The following is a 22,924-nucleotide window of genomic DNA, read 5'->3' as shown; positions in this document are numbered from 1 at the left end:
AGATAGATAGATAGATAGATAGATAGATAGATAGATAGATAGATAGAATAGAAAAATGGATGGATGGATGAATGATGGATAGATAGATAGATGACTAAATAGATGGATGGATGGATAGATGGATGGACAGGTAAAATCTAGGCAGCTTAGCATGTCTTTTGGTTTTTGCTTCCCTTTTTTTGCTGCCTCTCCAGCTTGTCTCTTCCTACTTATTTTCCCAATATCTATCTATCTACCTATCTATCATCTATCAAAAGATACCAGTGGTTTGAGGGAGGGAATGAAGGAATCATAGTGGACATTGCTGTTTTGTCCTCTCCAACACTGATTCCCTCTTATTATGCCAATAGCACCCCAATTTCCCTTTGGGGATGCTATCGTCCTCCATTCCTAGGCTGTGTGACTCCAATGGGGCTACCTCCATTCCTCAGCTTCCTTCTTCAGGAGGTGAGCAGAGTCCTGATGATGAGTTTAGGATGAGCATGTGACAAATGCAAGGGGACAGGGTCGGCCCAATGAGAGACAGCCCTGGGATTACCCTTAGAATGCTGGAAAGGAGGACCTTTCCCAATGAATTTGCTAAACTGCTATGATTCAGCTTGGGGGTATGGGTGGCCATATAAGGAAAAAGCTTTCCAGAAGACGAAGCCAGCAGAGAGGAAAGCAAAGCTGAGAAATGGAGTCCAAGTCAAAAAAACGACTCCTGGGGCTTCCCTGGTGGCGCAGTGGTTGAGAGTCCGCCTGCCGATGCAGGGGACGCAGGTTTGTGCCCCGGTCCGGGAAGATCCCACATGCTGCGGAGTGGCTAGGCCCGTGAGCCATGGCCACTGAGCCTGCGCGTCCGGAGCCTGTGCTCCGCAATGGGAGAGGCCACAACAGTGAGAGGCCCGCATACTGCAAAAAAAAAAAAAAAAAACGACTCCTGGATTTTGTGATTTTTGAGAAAATAGAATCTTTTCTTGGAACATTTAAGTAGGATTCTGTCATGTACAACTCAAAGACTGCTGACTAAAACAGAGACTCAGAGAGAAGCAGCTGCAGGGGATGGAAAAAGGGATCACTACTGATGTTCTTCGAGAATTAAAAGTAAAGACTAGAATCCTTTTGAACGATATTTGGAAGCTGGACTGGGTCTCTGTACATGTGACCTTTCACCAAGACCAGACCAAGGTGGTCTCCGGACTTAGTACAGCCCTTTACGACAGGACTGGTAGAATTAGGAAATGTCAGGCTTGGAAGAAGATACTAGAAGCCATCTAGTCCTTTTCTCTATTCAGTGCTGAAATCTCCCTAAGCATCTTGAAAAACAACTCGCTCTGATTCTATTTGCACACTTCCAGGGATAAAGAACTTACTCCCACCGAGATGGCTTGTTATGGGTTGTATTGTGCTCTCTCCAAAATATGTTGAAGTCTTAACCCCCAGCATGTCCCAATATGACCTTATATATGAAATAGGGCCTTTGAAGACATAACCAAGCTAGGATGAGTCATTGGGCTGGGCCCTAATCCAATGTGACTGATGTCCTTACAAGAAAAGAGACGTGGGCTTCCCTGGTGGCACGGTGGTTAAGAATCCGCCTGCCAGTGCAGGGGACACGGGTTCGAGCCCTGGTCCGGGAAGATCCCACATGCTTCAGAGCAACTAAGCCTGTGTGCCACAACTACTGAGCCTGAGCTCTAGAGCCCGCAAGCCAGAACTACTGAGCCTGTCTGCCACAACTACTGAAGCCCACGTGCCTAGAGCCTGTGCTCTGCAACAAGAGAAGCCACTGCAATGAGAAGCCCGCGCACCGCAATGAAGAGTAGTCAAAGCTTGCTGCAACTAGAGAAAAGCCCACGCGTAGCGACGAAGACCCAACGCAGCCAAAATAAATAAATAAATTAATTAAATTTTAAAAAAAGAAAGAAAGAAAAGAGACACAGACGCAGAGAAGAAGGCCACGTGAAGATGGAGACAGAGACTAGAGTGATGCAGCCACAAACTCAGGAATGCCTGGGGCCACCAGAAGCTGGGAGAGGCTGGGAAGGATCTACCCCTAAAGACATCAGGGAGAGCAAAGCCTTGACAACACCTTGATTTTGGACTTCTAGCCTCCAGCACCATGAGAGAATACATTTCAACCCAGGAAAAAAACAGGGTTGTTTTAAGCCACCCAGTTTGTGGTATTTTGTTATAGCAGCCTTAGGAAACGAATACACAGCTCATTCCATTTTTAGCAAGTTTCATGTCAGAATGTACTTCTTGATATTGAGCTAAAATTTAACTCTACGCAACTACTCGCCACAGTTCAGCTTTCTGGAGTCAAACACGTGTCTGTTTTTTCCTCTACGAAACAAGGTATATTCTAGGCTGCGATTAGGTCCCGACTGAGACGTCTCTTCATTTATGTTTCTAGGCCATTCACAACCTGGTGGCTCTCAGAGCCTGGTATGGGTAAAGCTTCCAGTCACTTGCCACTTTTCAGTGGTCACCACCTATATGATTCAAGCCAACCTCAGTGTCTTCTTCGAGATGTGAGCTAAAAAGGCTTTGGGTTGGACCACAAACCACTACTAGGGGTGGTAGTGGCTACTTCTGAGAATCCTACAAAGTGACACCTTTTCATTCATAATTTTAAATAAATATGGTGATGGTTAGCACTATAATGAAAATCTGTTAGAGGAGAAAGCAAAATCATGAAACATAGAGAGAAGGTTATCAAAAGGCAGCATTGAAAATATATCCTGGCTTACAAAAAAAAAGAATGAAATAATGCCACTTGCAGCAACACGGATGGACCTAGAGATTATCAAACTAAGTGAAGTAAGACAGAGAGGGAAAGATGAGTATCACATAATATCACTGAATATAAAAAGATATACAAATAACCTTATTTACAAGACAGAAATAGACTCACAGACACAGAGAACAAACTTACGGTTACCGAAAGAAAAAGGGCGGGGAGGGGAGAGAAGAATAAATTAGAAGTTTGGGACTAACATATATACACTACTATGTATAAAATAGGTAAACAACAAGGACCTACTCTATAGCACAGGGAACTCTACTCAATATCTTGTAATAACCGATAATGGAAAAGAATATGAAAAAGAATAGCTATATACATGTATAACTGAATCACTGCTGTACACTTGAAACTAATACATCATAAATTAAATTCATCAAAAAGAGTCATGTACCAAAATGTTCATTGCAGCTCTATCTACAATAGCCAGGAGATGGAAGCAACCTAAGTGTCCATCGACAGATGAATGGATAAAGAAGATGTGGCACATATATACAATGGCATATTACTCAGCCATAAAAAGAAACGAAATTGAGCTATTTGTAGTGAGGTGGATGGACCTAGAGTCTGTCATACAGAGTGAAGTAAGTCAGAAAGAGAAAAACAAATACCATATGCTAACACATATATATGGAATCTAAGGAAAAAAAAAAAGGTCACGAAGAGCCTAGGGGTAAGACGGGAATAAAGACACAGACCTACTAGAGAATGGACTTGAGGATACGGGGAGGGGGAAGGGTAAGCTGGGACAAAGCGAGAGAGTGGGATGGACATATATACACTACCAGACGTCAAATAGATAGCTAGTGGGAAGCAGCCGCATAGCACAGGGAGATCAGCTAGGTGGTTTGTGACCACCTAGAGGGGTGGGATAGGGAGGGTGGGAGGGAGGGAGACGCAAGAGGGAAGGGATATGGGATCATAGATATATGTATAACTGATTCACTTTGTTATAAAGCAGAAACTGACATGCCATTGTAAAGCAATTATACTCCAATAGAGATGTTAAAAAAAAACCCCAAAAAACCAAAAAACTATTTTGCAATCAAAAAACAGAAGAAAAAAAAAAGAACTATACTTCAATTTAAAACAATTTTTTTTAAATGCTGGCTTTTTTCTCAACCAGGGATGCAGGGATGTTTCCCTCCGAGCCCCGTACTCCCCCCTCCCCCACTGCAGTTAGAACGGTACAGAAGGAGGAACCGCCCTCAGGTAGCCCATACCTCTGGGCCTTAATCTAGAGGAAGTTCCCACTAGACAAGATAAAGGCCTACATTCATGGAAAACAGGTTACTCAGCCCTGAGAAGAAATTTGGAAAATAGAAAGCCTCTCAACATCATCTTATTTTTTCTCCAAGAGTAAAAATATTACCGCAGAATTACAGGATTCTAGGCTCCTGCTCACACATGAACAAAAAGGCAAGGTGTTCTGACAAATGGGCCAGTTTCTGGCAATGTCACTGGCTCTGTGTCTCTGACATAGTTCTGGCAATGTCCCACACCCAAATGATGTGTAGCCTTGCTGACGCCTCTTGGGGTAAAGGGAAGCTGCCTTTGTCCTAAGTCACCAGCTTTCTTTGCTTTTGCTTCGATGAAGGGTTAAATTTGGAGGGCCATTTTAAAGGTAGCTCTTGCAGCTTGGACGACTAAAGATCTGAAGAGCTGGTTCTGGACTTTCCCCGTGGCCCATCTTTAGATCGGGGTCACTGTGGGGTCGCTTATGAGATGTGCTTTAACAACACCACATAGGAATAAGTCTGTGCACCGGGCCATCCACTGGTGGCCACACACAGAGGGGCAACCTGCTGCATCTCTGAAAGAACTTCTTTCAGCCAAACCATAAGGAAACCAGTTCAGCAGCAGCGAGCATGAGAAGTTTGTTTCTCCCTAAATTCTTATACCATCCTGGAATAAGAAGAATTTAGGAAGTAACCAAATTTCCCCCCTTCGGTGGATGTGTAGGCAAACAATTCTTAACGGAAGTGGCAGTTCAGCATTTAGATTAGGATGGGGATTTTTGGAGACAGATTAAAATATGATCTATGCTGGGGCTTCCCTGGTGGCGCAGTGGTTGAGAGTCTGCCCGCCGACGTAGGGGACACGGGTTCGTGGCCTGGTCTGGGAGGGTCCCACATGCCGTGGAGCGGCTGGGCCCGTGAGCCATGGCCGCTGAGCCTGCGCGTCCGGAGCCTGTGCTCCGCAACGGGAGAGGCCACAACAGTGAGAGGCCCGCGTACCGCAAAAAAAAAAAAAAGATCTATGCACCCACATGGCCAGGGGTGAAGGAGGCTGCCAGCTCTGGCAACTTACAACTTAGATGGAACAAGAAAGGATGGACCGAATCTAGCTAGGAGAAGCTTGCAGGGTTTCTCTGGGCAAACGTCCATACAGCAGCTGAGATTGGGGCAGGATAGAGCTCTCTGTCTTCTCATCTGTCATCTCTGATAGGAGTAAGCACCCCTGCGAAGGGTCTCTTACTTGAATAACGTATTGAAAATTACCTATTTGGAGTGGTAAATACTAGAGAAAAAGCTGTTGTTGTTTTGGTTAGGGTCCTCCGCTCTGAAGGATGTGAGTATTCAAGGCAAATGCAACTGCGGGGGCAGAATTACAAAGAGTAATGACGTGAAACAAGACTTACTTACCAGCTGGCCCACAAGCGAGAGGGACTTCTGAGTAGCAATGAGTGCAACTAGAGAGGAAAAGTGAGAAACTGACTGCAGCAACCCTCTGGGGTTGGAGAATATTTATGACAAGCTGCAGTAGATGGTCCCTGCTGCTTGCCTTTCCATCACTGTGGGCCAGGATGACAGGATGGCACGACTTGAGGTTTGGATAAAGGGAGAGTCCGCTAAGAGAGAGCCACCTGGCACTTTGCAAAGAGATGTCCTTTTCGCTCCAGACTCATCTATCCTTCAATCCCAAAGTACATAGCTTTGGCAATGAAATGCCCCCCAACACACTTTTTCATCCTTTTCTTTTTCCTACTTTTTTCTTTTTCCTTCTTTTAAACTTTAACACCTTACAAGGAAGACTTTAGCAATACAGGGTTACTTAGTAGATATGGTCTCTGACTCAAAAATCATATAGGGATCATGAGTGGTGGCAAATGCTCTTGAGCAATTACTATATAAAATGATTGGTACCTTTTTTTTTTTTAGATTCCGTATATATGTGTTTGCATATGGTATTTGTTTTTCTCTTTCTGACTTACTTCACTCTGTATGACAGACTCTAGGTCTATCCACTTCCCTACAAATAACTCAATTTTGTTCCTTTTTATGGCTGAGTAATATTCCATTGTATATATGTGTCACATTTCCTTTATCCATTCATCTGGCTGATTCACTTTGGAGTATAACAGAAACTAACACAGTATTGTGAAGCAATTATACTCCAATAAATATCTATTTTAGGGCTTCCCTGCTGGCACAGTGGTTGAAAGTCTGCCTGCCAATGCAGGGGACACGGGTTCGTGCCCCAGTCTGGGAGGATCCCATGTGCCGCGGAGTGGCTGGGCCCGTGAGCCATGGCCGCTGAGCCTGTGCGTCCGGAGCCTGTGCTCCGCAATGGGAGAGGCCACGACAGTGAGAGGCCCGCATACTGCAAAAACAAACAAACAAACAAAAAAATCTATTTTACAAAAAAGGAAAAGAAAAAGAACGTTTAGAAATAAAAATACATAAAAAGAAAAAAATTGATGGGGTTGGGGTTTTCAAATTCAATCGACATGAAACACTGAAGAAAATGAAAACAGACCAACTCATCCTGGAGACTGCATATCCCTTGGTTATCATTCAAGAAACAGACATTAAAACTATATTTATTATATAACTACCTTTCAGATCTATGATAATAAGTGAAAGTGATAGAAACTTAGCTTTATCCAGGAATGAGCACACTTAAACTTTGCAGGTTGCTGTTGTAAAGTGGTATTCTAATCTAAAATACGCATCAGGGAAGTATAACAGAAACTATCCTTCCCCTGTAGAACAGAGCACATCCAGTCCAGGTAAACTGCTGTCCTCCCCGTGCCCCTGTGTTTCACTAAATCAGTCATAGACATCCTATGCTCCTTGCCAATGACTGGTGTAGGAAAGGCACTTGCCAAAAAAATATGGAATGAACAATGAAACAGAAGCCTGATAGGGATCTTTGGGAAATATTTCCTTGCTCTTTAAAAGAGACACAGTTGAAAGAAACTTCCTTCTCTTCTTCCATTGAATACTGTCAGATGTATGAGGGCTGGTGATGCCTAGACTGTGGCAGCCATTTTGTGACCATGAGAACAGCAGGTAGATGACAGAGATGACCCCCTCAGGATGGAAGAACAGAAACATGGAAGTAAGCTGAGCCCTTGAGGATGTCATCGTGCTGTGAAATTAAATCACTCCAGGCAGGCCCACAACAGGAGTTCTTATTGTGGGCAATTATATTGTTTCCCTATTATTTAAGCCAACTGAGATAAAATTTTCTGTTACTTGTAGCAAAAGCACTCCAGGAAGCTATTAGATTGTTTGTATTCTTTGACATAATAATTCATTTTGGAGAAGATATATCAAAGTTCTGACCAAAAGATTAAATATTTTTTATCCCAAGCTAGAAAATGCAGTGACACGTGTACATGAAAAATCACATTATGAAAAAGAAAAGCAGATATAAAAGGATACGTGCACAATCCTAACAATGTAAATATGCACATGGCTTCTACCAAAGATCAGAAGAAAATCCAGCTTCATAGTGATAGCTTATCAGTAAGTGTTCACTAGATTCTGTTTCTATAAATTAGTACTCCAGTTGAAATCTTTATTTTAAGGTCTGTGAGAAAGGAGACTGCATCAGATCCCAAATAGGAACTTTTGCACAAAGTAAATGGCAAAGAAAGGTCTATTAAGGAAGAGTGGCATGTGTTTTAGGAAATGTTTCTACAACAAGTCATTCCATGTCAGTGATTTGGAGCTTTCTCCCTTGATGTAATTATACATTAAAATAACCCAAATGTATGAAAGATCTTTTCAAAAAATGTCAAACACACAGACTTCAAAGAAGAGAAAGGGTAGGATTATAAAGCAGTGAGGAAAGAAGACAGGAAAAACAGTGTGGGAGACGGTCACCGTCTCTTACACAATGAATTTCTGAAAATATGTCATAAGCACAGCCTGAGGCATGCTTTAACTGGCACAAACACAAGGGAACTAGAAAATCTAAGTCGGAGAGGCTGTCGCAGTGAGAAAACTGTCTGCATCTGCCTGAACAACAGAGAAAACGTTGGGTAGGGAAAAACCGGACGTAAAGGAAACCTATCAAATTCATATCAGATGGAAAGGCTATTGGAATATTTTTGTAGTGGGCAGTTACAGAGCTTTATTTTTGGAATTCCTCCTCTTAGGAACCACCACTGAAACTGAGTTCGGTTATTCAGAGTACTGACAACTAAATTAAGACAGATCAGAAAATCAAGGCCAAGCAAATTACTGTCATATTGGGAAGTTCGCCATGAACTGCAGAAATATAATTCAAGAAAACACAAGTACATTTCATCGAATGCACTTCCCTCCCCCGCAGCCCCCCACAAGCTTTCACACAGCATCCTGTCATTCAGTCTCTCAAACACTGACTCAAGGAACACATTATGTCAAGGCCTTATTAAACATTAGCTTTCTTTTTATTTTGAACTGTACCTTAAGATTAATTGTTTTCAGATCTGGGTTTTGGTGCAGGGATCAGATTTCTTTTGAATTTGATGAGGTATTACCAGTTGAAGCCAGTTTAATGGGTAAAAGAAATGTCAGGTTGTGCAGTTAGAATAATAATAATTAAAAAAACTCAGAGTTTAAAAGACAATTAAGCATATTTTACATAGAGGAGAAAAAGCATACATAGATTTCACCTCATTATAGATAGCAAATGTTAAGTGTAGGAATAGTCTACCGTTGTGCCCTGTTTTCTAAAAAGTTAATATACTACATATCCAAAGTTGCAAAGCATGCATGTTTTTAATTCTAAAAGGAGCCATCTTGTATTGTCTTTAAAAGGTCAGTTTTCTATGGAAATAGACCTTTGATTTGCCATAATTACACATATAGGAGATTTTCAGGAATATATTTGTGACTTAAAGACCCAATTAAGAGACCAACATACTTCACTACACTAATTTCTTTTAGCCACCCCAAATAGTATGATTAAAAATAGAGGATTAGGGGCTTCCCTGGTGGCGCAGTGGTTGAGAGTCCGCCTGCAGATGCAGGGGACGTGGGTTCGTGCCCCGGTCCGGGAAGATCCCACATGCCGCGGAGCGGCGGGGCCCATGAGCCATGGTCGCTGAGCCTGCGCATCCGGAGCCTGTGCTCCGCGGCGGGAGAGGCCACAACAGTGAGAGGACCGCGTACCGCAAAAAAAAATATAGGATTAAGGATCTCAGAGTGAACAGAGAATTTAGCTCCAAAAAAATGGTCAAGACTGACAAGAAGGATGAAGTCTTATAAATACTAGATGAGCTTTTAGTGTCCCATCAGGACTATTTCTTCTTAAAAGATTCTTCACCTTGACACTGAAAAAAGATATAAATTAGGGTGATTTATGCAATAAATTCACATCTCAATACTCGTTTTCTGAATAAACAATTTCCTAGATGCCACCAGCCACTCTGACTCACTGTTTTAAACTGAAATACCTTGTGGAAGATACATCCAGAGAGCCTGGCCGCAGACCAAACCATAAGTCTCCCAGTAACAAGGGTGTTTCCTGGTCTCTGGTCTCTGACCGTCACACCACAGGGTTCTGATTGGTCCCTAGATGCATTGTAAGGCACAGGTGAGACCCATAAGAAGATCAGAGCCCACAGTATGCTCTCAGCAAAATGGGCAGAGTTGTAAGTTGAAATAAAGGTATCCATACAATGGAATATTATGCAGGTGTGTGTGTGTGTGTGTGTGTGTGTGTGTGTGTGTGTGTGTGTAAGTTCACATGTACTGACATGGAAAACTCTCCAGAATATGTTAAGTGAAAGAAAAAAAGGTGCAAAATACTGTATGTAGTATCATACTTTTGCTGTAAAAAAGGGAAGGGAGTGGAAATATAGTTTTGAATTTTATTATATTTGCATATAGGAACACGTTGATAAAAATCTACTAAAAGTGGTTCCTTTTTGGGGGTGACAGAGGAAGGAATAGGAAACATGCATTCAAAATAAGACATCCCAAGGGGTACCTTTGTATAATATTTTGATTTTGAAACACGTGAATTTTTCGGGTAGTGAAAAACAATTCATTCGATGAAACAAACTCAGCAACACTCTTCCCATATTGCAGTCTGCGGTGATAAATCGTTAAAATATTCTAAGCCTGATTTTCTTAGTTTGTAAGCTGTTTCAAATGCTGTTTTATACACGGGTTACTTTGAGGGCCACTGAATTAGATTCGAGAATGTTCTCAGAATCAAAATGGCCGTTCCCTACTCACGCTGGCGCTGGCCTTGGGCATTTTAACAGCCACTTGCTTACATGCCTGCTCTAACAGAATTGACTCTTAATAGATAATCAGTTAAGGCAAAAGGACCTCAGTGAAGCACAGCAAGCCAGCTGTGAGTATCTGCCACTGAGTGTAAAAAACAAATCCAGGCAGCCATGGAAGAACCTTCTAAGCTGCATTTACATCATGTGGATCTTGTATTTTGCCATCTCACTTACATTTTGCGATGCTGGTTTCCATTTCTGCAAGTCACCCGAAATTTTTTGTGGAATTTGGGCATTAAGAAAACAAGAACAGACAGATGGAGCGAAGAGGAAGGGAGAGAAGGAAGGAGGGAGAAAAAGATGAGAAAACATGAATAGCGAGAATGGTGAAAGAGGGGAGAGATGGCACAGAAAAAGAAGGGTCAGTAGAGGAGAATTGAGAGGGAAAGGGCTTCTATTTTGTATTATGTATTAACAAAAGCCAGTTCATTCACCAGATGTTCGAATCATGAACATATTTTGTCAAAGAAACAAATTTAGGTTTCCAAGCTAGCCCACAAAAGCCTGTTGAACTTGAACGTGGCTGGCCTGAGAACAGGGGTTTCGTAGAAGAGTGCCCACTCTCATCCATAGGAGAGATACCTTTTTCTCATGCATTCCTGCGGGCTTGAAGGGTTGTAGGGAAACTTTTGAAGTAGACAAGCCCATTTCTAGTTCTGTGCCTTTCTTCCATGTCTTGCCTCCCCTTCCCTCGAATGAATGGAGTCTGGTTTCATGAGGCTTGAAAACCCTCATGGGGCCAATAGCCGACTGCTTCTTCCTTGTATAAAACCAAACCAAACCAAAAAAATCCCCTCCTCCATTCACCTTCCTTGTCTCAGTTAGACATTAGGGAGAAGTTTGCTAAGTTATATTCGTGTATTAATGATTGATTAACCTGTTCAGAAGCACTTCTCCGATCGGAACATCTTTATGAAAGCTTTGTGGCTGGTGGAGCCAGGCGGGCAGTTCAGTAAGGCCTCGGCCGGTCCCATCTGCCCAGACCAGCTCCTACCGTTCAAGGCTGCTCTCCCTCTGCCACCCCTCTGCCCTCCGCACACTTCAAGCTCATCCCAGCAGCTTAGAGGCAAGTTCAGCTGTGGTTAGTAACATCCGTTTGCAACCTCCCACGACATCCTGCACTCGCCAGTCAACAGTCAATAAATACTTGCTATTTGACTGGGTTCCAGGTACTTTTACTGCTTTACATTGAAAGTGGCTTTGAAAAGTAAGCAAAGGTTAAATGCGTGACAGTTTGGAAGTGAAGGCAGAAAACCTGCGTTAGGATTGTGTGCTGGTCATTGACTGTGAGACCCTGCACAAGTCTACCTGCAGTTTCCTCGTTTGCAAATAGATAAAGATTTACTAAGCACCTACTCCACGCCTGGCACCCTTCTACGTACTTGATGTACACTGAAGTCTTCACTCTTTATAACAAAGCTATGGGGTGGGATACGACGCTTATATTCCTTCTAGCTTCAGATCTAGGTTCTTAAAGGCTATAAGGCCCTGCCTGTCAGGTAAATGAAATAATGCTTGGGAAAGTGCCTTATGCATTATAGAAATGGGTATAGATGCTACTGAAATGGCAGAGATGAAAGTAACGGATATGGGAGTCAGAAGCAGGTGCGACGGGGACATGAGCATGTGTGGTGAGGCCTTTCCACACTTTTAGGAGCAACCCATGGATACCTGTTTCTCATCTCTGTCTTTCAAAGAGCAGCCTGCTCCCAGGGGAGGCCTTTGGTTGTCCAGACCTGTCTGAGACCCGCTAGGAGAGTTGAATTCAGGTGAGGAATGTATTCAGTGCACAGATCTAAACCATATTCCCTAATCAGCTTCACCAGGAAAAGCTCACTGTGCCTTATCTTTCAATCGATTCTGAATTTAAAGGGGACTTATGTCCTTAATTATCATTCCCCAAATGCAGCAGTATCACGGAAAACTGGCAAAATAAATGTTGTTCCTCTTGTACCCCTTTCCTTTACATGAAGAATTGAGTTGGTTTGCCCATTAGTTCCATTTGTGGGGATAGTTCATGTACTGCACCCTTGTTGTGTCCAAGCACATGCTGGGCATTGAGGAAACATAACAAAAGTGGTGACCAAAAGAAAGCTCCTGGGAAGACAGACAGAGAGAATGGTAATGCCAGTGTGGAAAGCACAAAGATGGCGCTAGACAACTTGAAACCTGCTTTGCTATATTTCTGCAAAGGTTGGCTGCGGGAGGGATTCCCTGGTGGCACAGCGGTTAAGAATCTGCCTGCCAGTGCAGTAGACACAGGTTTGAGCCCTGGTCCGGGAAGATCCCAGAGGCCGCAGAGCAACTAAGCCTGTGCGCCACAACTACCGAGCCCGTGCTCTAGAGCCTGCGAGCCACAACTACTGAAGTCTGCGCGCCTAGAGCCCGTGCTCCGCAACAAGAGAAGCCACCGCAATGAGAAGCCCGCGCACCGCAATGAAGAGTGGTCCCCACTCGCCGCAACTAGAGAAAGCCCGCGCGCAGCAAAGAAGACCCAACACAGCCAAAAAAAAAAAGTTGGCTGGGGGAGCACTATTGGCATTCCTACTGCAAGACAAGAAATGGGTGATGTGTATCCCCACGCTGACACACAAAGTTCCTGAAGCCACAATGCCCCTCAGATTCTTCCTTTGCCCTCATGGCCAGACTCTTAAAATAGGAGACCTGGGGCAGAGAGGCACATGGAGAAGATAGAAAGGGAAACAAGGAACCCGATGACACCAGCCTCCCGTCTTCAGTTTCACCATCCACCACTCAGAGAAACGGAGTCAAGTGTGTTCACAGCGACACAGTCAAATAAATGGCTTGGAGGATTTGCAATGATTGCATCCTTTCTTTAAAAAGCTCTAGAAGCCACAGCTTAGGATAGCAAGGAGTCCCAGGGAGAATGCCAAGGAAGTCAAAGGGAAGGACGTGAAGGGATGGAAAAGGAATCTCTGCTCCAGGATCCAGAGTGAGCAAACAGAAGGCCACAGGGCGGATTAATCGTTTTCCATGAGATTCCCCTGCATGGACGATGAAAGACTTGGACCACAAAAGCCTGAGGTACTGGAGGAAGAAAGTCCTCACGCGGCATCGTAAGGAGGATGGGGACAGCCAGCAGCCAGGGTGCAGATGCTTCTTCTCAGGGAGCTTTACAAACAGCTTTTCTTTCTTTCTTTCTTTTTTTCTTTCCTTTTGGCTGTGCCCCATCGGCTTGTGGGATCTTAGTTCCCCAACCAGGGATTGAACCTGGGCCATGGCAGTGAAAAATGTCAAGTCCTAACCACTGGACCACCAGGGAACTCCCCACAAACAGCTTTCCGAGTGACTGGCTGAGGGGGGATAAGGCTGAATGCCACCTTAAGTCATTCCAGTAAGTTCATTGTGTGCAGGCATGTTATTCAACACACGGTGGATGCTCAAAATTGGCTGGTGGCTGAAGAAATAAGCCCAGCCAGAAGATCTCAGGTTTTCTCAATGCATCTGTGATACCCCCTGCAATGCCTCCTGCTGTGACCCACAGAACGTCCTGCCCAGCTTCGCCGACTTCCACGGCATGCCTGGGCCTGCTTTCTAGACTGTGAGCTCTGGGAAGGCTGGGGCTTTCCTTATTTTCCTCTCTCAGTCTGCTACAGCCGCCAACTCAGTGCCTGATATTGAGAAGGTGTGCACCCTTCCATCCACCCACTCACTTACCTGTGTGGTTTTATTTTTTTCCCAGTATCTCCTCCACTGATTTCTGGGAAATGCTCCTTCACTCATTCCAACATTACGGTTTGAGGGGGAATCTAACCTCCTCTAGAACACCTGTCCCATCTCATCCCAGATTGGACATGGGTACACATTCCAAAATGGTCCAGGGATGGACAACTATCCAAGCTGGGCCACTGAGTGCCCTTCCCAGAAGCCAGGAGCTATGTCTCCTTGTCCTCGAGGTGGGACTGAAAACAGAGGGCCGGAGAGTGAATGGCCGCCAGCTATGTGAAGAGAGCCTGCCTGAAACGATGCTGCTGACACTCAGAAAGAAGCAGAGGCAGGGAATGCAGCGCAGAGGCCAGTGGCATTTGGAGCCCTCGATGGGCACGGCTGCAGCCCAGCTGCACCCTCCCCCTTCCTGTGACCAGGCTCTGCGAGTGTGTAAGTGCCCAGTTTTCCCAGACCATCTGTGCAGATTGGGTTTTGCCACTTGCCACCCCAAGACTCCTGACTAACACATGGAAGGAATTACTATTCGGTATAACTAGGCCCCTGTGGAGCCTCAAGAACCACCGGTAAGCACGTGATCGTTGTGTTCCTCCCCCCTCACGCTGATGGTTGGAATCTGCATCAATCCAAGAAACACATCAGACTTGCAACAGAGGTGGAGGGACACAGGGCTGCCTAATTCTGCAGAAGCACCAGCATGTGGGTAGAGGATTAAAGTTCATAGGAACAGGTCTTCCCTGGTGGCGCAGTGGTTGAGAGTCCGCCTGCCGATGCAGGGGAGACGGGTTTGTGTCCCGGTCTGGGAAGATCCCACATGCCGCGGAGTGGCTGGGCCTGTGAGCCATGGCCGCTGAGCCTGCGCGTCCGGAGCCTGTGCTCCGTGAGGCCACAACAGGGAGAAGCCCGCGTACCGCACACACAAAAAAAGTTCATAGGAACAGAAAGCAATATTAACAGCCTGGATAATTAAGAAGCTCCATGCAAGTACCAAAGAAAAGAAAGGTAAATGGAATTAAAAAAAAAAGAGAGAGAGGTTGAAAGCTCATCAGAGGGTTGCTTCTGATCTAGGTACCAAGAGGGAAGGAACATTTTCTCCCAACTACCTAAGTGCCTGTGTCTCCCAGGGCAGCCTAGGACAGCGGCACTATTTTATCGTTGCTAAAGGTCAATGTAGTGCAGCGGTTCTCAACGTCTGGTTGCAGGACCAGAGCAGCAGCAGCACCAGGAGCTTGTTAGAGATGCAGATGATCAGCTCAGCCTCAGACCTGGCGAATTAGATTCCCTGCGGGGGAAGCCCAGCCATTTGTCTTAACGAGCTCTCCACGTGACTCTGATGCACAATGGAGTTTGAGGAACACAGGCCAGTGTTTTGGCTAAGTGTGCAGCTCTGGTGCCAGGTTCTTAGGTTTCACAGGGCCCTGCAGCTGTGCATTGTGGTGTTCCCTGGGTTTACGGTCTGGCTCGGCCACTTATTACGCATGCAGCCTCGGGCAAACTGCTTAACCTCTTTGAGTCCCAGACGCTACATGTGTAAAACAGAAATAAGAGTAGTAGCCACTAAATAGTTGATTTGAGGATTTCATGAGACAATATTCATAAAGTACTTAGTTCAGTACCTAGCACATAGGATAAGCCATCCATAAATGTTGGTTATTTGTATTATTTTGCTGCTATTCTGATTGCAGGGCAGGGCCTGGGTGCAGGAAAGCCAGAGAGGACCCCTCCAGAGGGTTTGCTCTTCTAAAACACTCATTACCACCTGTATTTATTTTTTCTGTCTAGCAAACTCCTACTTATCCTTCAACACCCTGCTCAAGATCACCTCCTCTGCGATGGCTTCCCAGAGCTCATACTTTCTTCCTCAGGGCATCCTTCCTCAAAGCCCTCAGGCTGCCTGGAGATGACCCCTGGCTCTTCCCCTTTCTAGCTGTTTGATCTTGGGAAAGCTTCTTTGCCTTTCTAAGCCTCAGTTTACTCATCTGGGGAATGGGATGAATTAATTGTATTCACCTATAGGATTGCCAGAGGGGATTAAATGAGGCAAAAGGTGTAACGGTACAATAGTACCGGGCATACAGTAAATGCTCAATAACTGTTAGCTGTGTCTCCTGGTGCCTGTCCCTCTGTAGGTACATGATGGATGAGGGAATGATGAGTGAGTGGATATGGGGCATGGCCAGGTCTAGGGTGTGGTGAGGGAGGGCTTGCCTCAGGTATAAAACTTCAGGGGACACAAGACACTCAGTTCCAATAAAAGTTGGAATCGTTCCAATAAAAAAAAGGTTTCAGTAAAACTTTATCTACAAACACTGACAGATGGTCCATGGCCATACTTTGCTAATTTTATTTTTTTCAAATATTGCATTAAAATATGATTTGTCTTGAGTACTGAGGCATAGGGCATGGGACACCAGGGTTGACTCTGCTCTTTCTCCCCTGGCGGACCCTGAAAACACAGGCCGTGCTAGAGAACCGCATCCAGCAACCAGCAACGTGGAGCTCTTCCTGCTTCCCCATCAGTCTTAAGGTCAGCGAAGAGGCCGGGGTGCACTTTCTGCTCCCTGCCCGTGGCCTGGGGCTGAGTCAGTCTGCTCAGAATGGGCTCCCTCCTAAACTCAAGACAGAGTTTTTAAAGCGAGTATAAACTCAAAGCACACTGGCGTTCAGCTGCAGTTTTTAGATCAAATCAGAAGAGTATTTATACATATTCAAACACATATCCACATCCATCCATATATCTATATAGGTTTGGCATCGGTATGTTCTAAAATTTTCAAGGATGTACATGTCCATAACAAAGCTGAAAACAGAGTCACCTCTTTCCAAAACACAAGTGTTCCCACTTCCGATGCCTTTCTCATCCCGAGGGGGACAGTCCGAGGCCGTGCCAGCTTTTTGCGGGGGGTTTCGCCTCATTAAGGAGCAGCCTGTTTCCTAGCACACATGCCATCTTTGCTGGAGGGGCAACCACTACCTGATTGCTTGTGCTGACAGAGACAGGCCTAATTCTGGGGTCCATGTTTCTGTACAGCGGCAGCTGTGAGAAGAAAGGGGTTTTTTTCTTACAGTGATGGTACACTTTGCAAACCGTGGCAGGGGATTTCTTTCCTTCTCCTTTTCATTAACGCACCTTGAAAATGGAAGCCATTTACGGAAGTGAGAGCTGTGTGCTATGGTTGCTTGGGCCAGGTAAACAACATGTGTCACTGTGCTGATTCAAGATCAGACCAAATCTGGGTTTCCCTTTCTGTCTCTGGCTGACTTGGAAGTCACCGGGTCTTTGTTCTTTGTGGCAAGCATGGTTCTGAGTGTGTCCAAGGCGAGACAAAGCCCCCGGGAGAGGCTGATAGGGTTTGGATCAGACACGATTGCAGCATCCCACCACACAGCCATTGCCTTGGCCAGGCCTGTTAGCAACACGTCGGGCACATTTCCATCGCTATGGAGCTCCTGGGCGTGCCCTTCAGGGTTCTGAACCTGAAACTGTCCTTGGCACTCCTCCTGCCAGGCATGGCCTTGACAAGAGCCACGTCCCACAATGCTCTAGCTCTCAGCTTCCGAACTGTTATCAGAGACGTGCCTCCACCCTGGGTTCTCACTGTGCCCTGATCTCTCTCTTGGTTGCTTGGACCACTCATGCCTTACATCCTTCTTGCTTGCCTCTCTCCTCCGCTGGAATCTAGACTCCAGGAGGGCAGAAATAGCCTCTGTCTTGCACATCACCATCACAGTGCCAGGCACATAGCAGGTGCTTAATAAGTGTTTATTGAATGACAACATCTATATGAAAATGAGTCTTCAAGAAGCTTGCCCAGGCCAAGGCTGGTTACACACCACTGGAACCAGCTTCGAGTCAGGCAACCCTGTTCATTGCTGGCTTCATCCTGGGCAAGTTAGTTAGCCATACCAAGCCTTAATTTTCCACTTTGTAAAATGGGGATAATAATAACTACCTCATAGAGTTATTGTGAGACTAAAATTAGATACACAGACCATATTTTATTTTGACAGACTATTATTATTCCCAATTATTTTCTGCTTTCCCAATAAGAGGATGATATGTCCCCACTCATTACCAAGAGACTTGGCAGTACTGCCCTATGGGAGGAATATACTTCCCTACCCTTTTGATGCAAAGCTTGGTCACATGATTTGCCTTGGCCAGTGGAATACAAGCTACACATGCCACATCCAAACATGAACTTTAAGAGCTATTGATGGTTCTGTTATTTCTTTTTCCTTCTGTCATGAGAATAGCATGTGCTGTACAGAGGCGGATCCTTCTCCCTGGGTCCTGGCATGAAGATGAAGAGCTGCAGCCACCCCACATCCAATATGAAGCATAAGCAAGAAAGAAACCTTTGCTGGGGCTGTTTGTTACAGCAGAATGACCTAGAGAAGAAGCTGACTGATACACAGTGCCTGGCACAAAGCAGGGGGTTAGTAAACCTCTGTGGTATAAACGAACACACTGGGATACCGCTACCAGATCAACTGCTCCAGCACTTTGGGTTTGTTTGGGTGTGACAATCACTAGAATAAATTCAAGGTGGCATTTTGTAGCATAAAAGGAAAGTAGACTTTTTTTTTTAATGGGATGCAAAGCTGAACCATTCTATTAGGGCACAGCAGTGCCTGCAGCCTAGAAACCTCATCCAGAGTCTCCTTCGTGGACTATTCATTCCAACTAACAGTAGTTTACATTTATTAAGTCTTTTTGCTGAAGTTTATCAAGCCGTTCTTGGAGAGCAGTGTGCCAAGTCTGGTCTTACACCACCCTGTAAACATGTTACCTTGTTTAATCCTCACCCCTGTGCTGTGAGATACAGGAGTATAGGAAGGGCACGTGGTGCCTGCGGTGATGCAGTGTCTGCGACCCTCCCCACAACACCTTTTGCCAGAATTTGCAACAATTAGCATCTTTGTGGCACTCCCTAGACAGGCAGTGGTCACATGTCCCCTCTCAGCTTCCTCTTCACTATGCCCCTAGCAGGGGAGGTACCAACATTACCTACCTTATACAGATGAGAAAACTGAGGCTTTGGAAAGTGAAAAACATGCCAAAGGTCATCCAGCCACGCAGCAACGGAGCTCGGAAAGCAAAAGTACCTGCCTTCCGAGTACTAAGTCCTGGGCTGGGCCATCTCCTCTGTTCACCTGCAAACCACGGTCCCTGCTCCTAAGCTGGCACAGTCCTTCAGATGGGGGCCACTGTTGCTCCTACACCATCAGCTTGTTCAAAAACTACCCAGAACTAAGAAGGAAAGAGAAACGTGGTGTTGGGACACTTGGCGCGGGTTTTGTTCCCTCTTCTGATCTACAACCTACATTTGGCTGAAATGAAGCCTGCTGACCTCATGCTTGCAGGTGGGAACCCACCAACGACTTCAACCCTGTGAAGATTTATTTATATGCCAGGCCATCCGTTAAGCACTGATGCTATTCGGAGGTGCTCCAGACGTGGCCCTTTGTCCTTAGAAAAGGAACAGGTGTGCAAACAATTTGCCAGCTCACAAGGCTTTCTGAAGAAGGAGTACAGCAGAGAGAATGATCAGATGCAGAGGAGAGATGAACGCTGGCTGAACATCAGGGGCGGCTTCAAGGAGTAGGGCGCGTGGAAGCCTGGCTTGGCAGAATAAGTGATCTTTCAACAGGCAGGCTGAGAAGGGCCTCTGGGAGGACCACCACGCTCAGGGTAGCACTGCTGGGGCAGGAAAGCACATAGTGGATCCTTTGCCTAGAAACGCAGGTTGGAACTAGATTTGGAGTCTAAACCCCAGGCCAAGAAGATCTGATTTTACACTCTTTAAAAATGTATCTTGAGGGCTTCTCCGGTGGCGCAGTGGTTGAGAGTCCGCCTGCCGATGCAGGGGACACGGGTTCGTGCCCCGGTCCGGGAAGATCCCACATGCCGCGGAGCGGCTGGGCCCGTGAGCCGTGGCCGCTGAGCCTGCGCGTCTGGAGCCTGTGCTCCGCAACGGGAGAGGCCACAACAGTGAGAGGCCCGCGTACCGCAAAAAAAAAAAAAGAAAAAAATGTATCTTGAGTCCAGTCTTAAACACCTTGCCCAGGAAGGGCTCACAATTCAAGTGTTTCTTGAATGTGTGGGGCTTTCAAGACAAAAGCCTCCAATGGCCTGAGGCTTGAAAACGCTATGGGGGCAAATCAGCACAGAGGACAAACAGACGTCCCCTTTCTGTAATGAAGAGTTAAGGATGGATACGCGTGACTGTCAGAAGCTCAGCATGGGTTAGAAGATTGATTCATTCACTGGACAGATATTTATCGAGCACCTACTGTGTGTGTGCCAGGCATGGTTCTAGGCATTTGGGAAATGTCAGAGAATAAAAATCCCTGCCCCCTGAAGCTTTCATTTAAAGGGAGCTTAAAAACAAATTATTTTTGAAGTGTAGTTAATTTACAATGTTGTGTTAGTTTCAGGTATGTAGCAAAATGATTCAGTTATATATATACAGGTATGTATATATATATTCTTTTTCAGATTCTTTCCATTATTATAATATATTGAATGTACTTATTACAAGATATTGAATATACTTCCCTGTGGTATACAGTAGGTCCTTGTTTATGGAGGGAACTTTTTTTTTTAATTTATTTTTTACATCTTTATTGCAGTATAATTGCTTTACAATGGTGTGTTAGTTTCTGCTTTATAACAAAGTGAATCAGTTATACATATACATATGTTCCCTTATCTCTTCCCTCTTGCGTCTCCCTCCCGCCCACCCTCCCTATCTCACCCCTCTAGGTGGTCACAAAGCACCGAGCTGATCTCCCTGTGCTATGCGGCTGCTTTCCCCTAGCTACCTATTTTACGTTTGGTAGTGTATATGTGTCCATGCCACTCTCTCACTTTGTCGCAGCTTACCCTTCCCCCTCCCCATATCCTCAAGTCTATTCTCTAGTAGGTCTGTGTCTTTATTCCTGTCTTACCTCTAGGTTCTTCATGACTTTTTTTTGTTCTTAAATTCCATATATATGTGTTAGCATACGGTATTTGTCTTTCTCTTTCTGACTTACTTCACTCTGTGTAAGACTCTAGGTCCATCCACCTCATTACAAATAGCTCAATTTCGTTTCTTTTTATGGCTGAGTAATATTCCATTGTATATATGTGCCACATCTTCTTTATCCATTCATCTGTCGATGGACACTTAGGTTGCTTCCATGTCCTGGCTATTGTAAATAGTGCTGCAATGACCATTGTGGTACATGACTCTTTTTGAATTATGGTTTTCTCAGGGTATATGCCCAGTAGTGGGATTGCTGGGTTATACGGTAGTTCTATTTGTAGTTTTTTAAGGAACCTCCATACTGTTCTCCATAGTGGCTGTACCAATTCACATTCCCACCAGCAGTGCAAGAGGGTTCCATTTTCTCCACACCCTCTCCAGCATTTATTGTTTGTAGATTTTTTGATGATGGCCATTCTGACTGGTGTGAGGTGATACCTCATTGTAGTTTTGATTTGCATTTCTCTAATGATTAATGATGTTGAGCATTCTTTCCTGTGTTTGTTGGCAGTCTGTATATCTTCTTTTTAATAATAGCAGGCATTACTATTTGCCAGGCAGGACTCTATGTGATCACCCATTTATTAACCCATCCAACAACCCTATGAGATAGTACTGTTATCTGAATTGTCCAGATAGGTAACTGAGGCTCAGAGCTGCTAACTCCTCCTGGGTCAAGGTAGTCAGTGGCAGGGCCTGAGCACATGACCCGGCAGGGTGAGCCAGAGGCTGGCCCCAGACCCCTGCACTGCCTGCCCATCTGCAGTATAGGCAGTTGTAAAGGAGGCTGAATTTTAGTTTCTTGGCTCAGTGGTGAATGGCTGTCCCTGCTTCCAGCTTCTACTTTCACCCCTTAAAGAGTCTACATTTGACAAAGCTCCACATTTTTCGGGGTGAGGAGACCCTATTCCCCCTCCTAACCCCTCTAAGGCAGTGTTCCTCAAAGCGTGTGTGACCCACTAATTTCTGCCCGTCCACAGGTGGTTATCCCTCTGTGATGAGGTCAGTCTAGAAATGAAGAGAAGATATTTAGAAACTTCTAGCAGTTTGTTGAATCTAAGAAGAAAAAAATTGGTACCTGTATTCTCACTAATATTTTTTCCCATTTCATTTTTCTAATAAAAATAATTTACAAAAGTATTGTTCTGGGATGAATTGGAACTTTAAAAAGAAGAAAATACAATCTGATCCATCACACAGATGGTTAGAGAAGCATTGTTCTTGGGAGTTCAAGTAGTCAGGGCTGGGTGGATTGCATCCTCGAGAACAGACAGACTGGATTGGCATGGTCCAGGAAACATCTGGGTGGGTGTTTCCTATGTGTCACCCTCCTTTCCAGTTCTAGCAGCTGGGTGGGTTTTGGGTTCTTGCTGGTGCAGAGGAGGGATTGTGGGAGAAGCTGCTTTTTGGTCAATGGTCCTTCAGGTCTTTTGCAAAAGCCAAAATTCATGAAGGAAATTATACCAGGCCTGAGCTGGAGCCAGAGGAGAGGTCAGTTTGGCTGCAGCTGGGGAGGGAGGAGAGATACAGGACAGGATACTGATGCTACATGTATGCAGGGAAGCTGGATGCCGAGTCCAAGGGCTCCCAGCCTCTGCCACAGCTCTTGTCCCCAAGCATGGCTCAGGAGCTGTGTACTTTAGCCCTAAAGGCATTGTGAGGGCCAGAGTACCACACAGACGTGAGGACCAGGGATGGTGGGCCTATCCCCCGGTGAGCGTGGCACCTCGGCAGGAGTCTGGGTCCAAGGGACTCCCAAGAATGCCTGGGATGGAATGCCTGCCAGACCAGCAGCACTGGAACTCAGAGTTCACCATAATTTGATTAAAAGAAAATAAGTGTTCTTTCTTTTTTTTTTTTTTGTGGTACGCGGGCCTCTCACCATTGCAGCCTCTCCCGTTG

The 22,924-nt window shown here is 45.2% G+C and overlaps 1 protein-coding gene and 1 non-coding gene across 9 annotated transcripts in view; both read right to left on the bottom strand.

Moving 5' to 3' along the window:
* The window catches only part of LOC114884001 (A-kinase anchor protein 2), a 495,611-nt gene that overhangs the window by 155,137 nt on the left and 317,550 nt on the right, over positions 1 to 22,924 (bottom strand). The window lies entirely within an intron of this gene.
* Positions 13,512 to 13,584, bottom strand: TRNAK-UUU. The gene has a single exon. It is a non-coding gene; the product is annotated as a tRNA-Lys (tRNA).

The sequence above is a fragment of the Monodon monoceros genome, unplaced genomic scaffold (assembly GCF_005190385.1).
Source record: "Monodon monoceros isolate NGI ecotype Baffin Bay Population unplaced genomic scaffold, NGI_Narwhal_1 Super_Scaffold_5, whole genome shotgun sequence".
Classification (NCBI taxonomy): domain Eukaryota; kingdom Metazoa; phylum Chordata; class Mammalia; order Artiodactyla; family Monodontidae; genus Monodon; species Monodon monoceros.
This window is presented reverse-complemented; position numbering and strand designations above follow the sequence as displayed.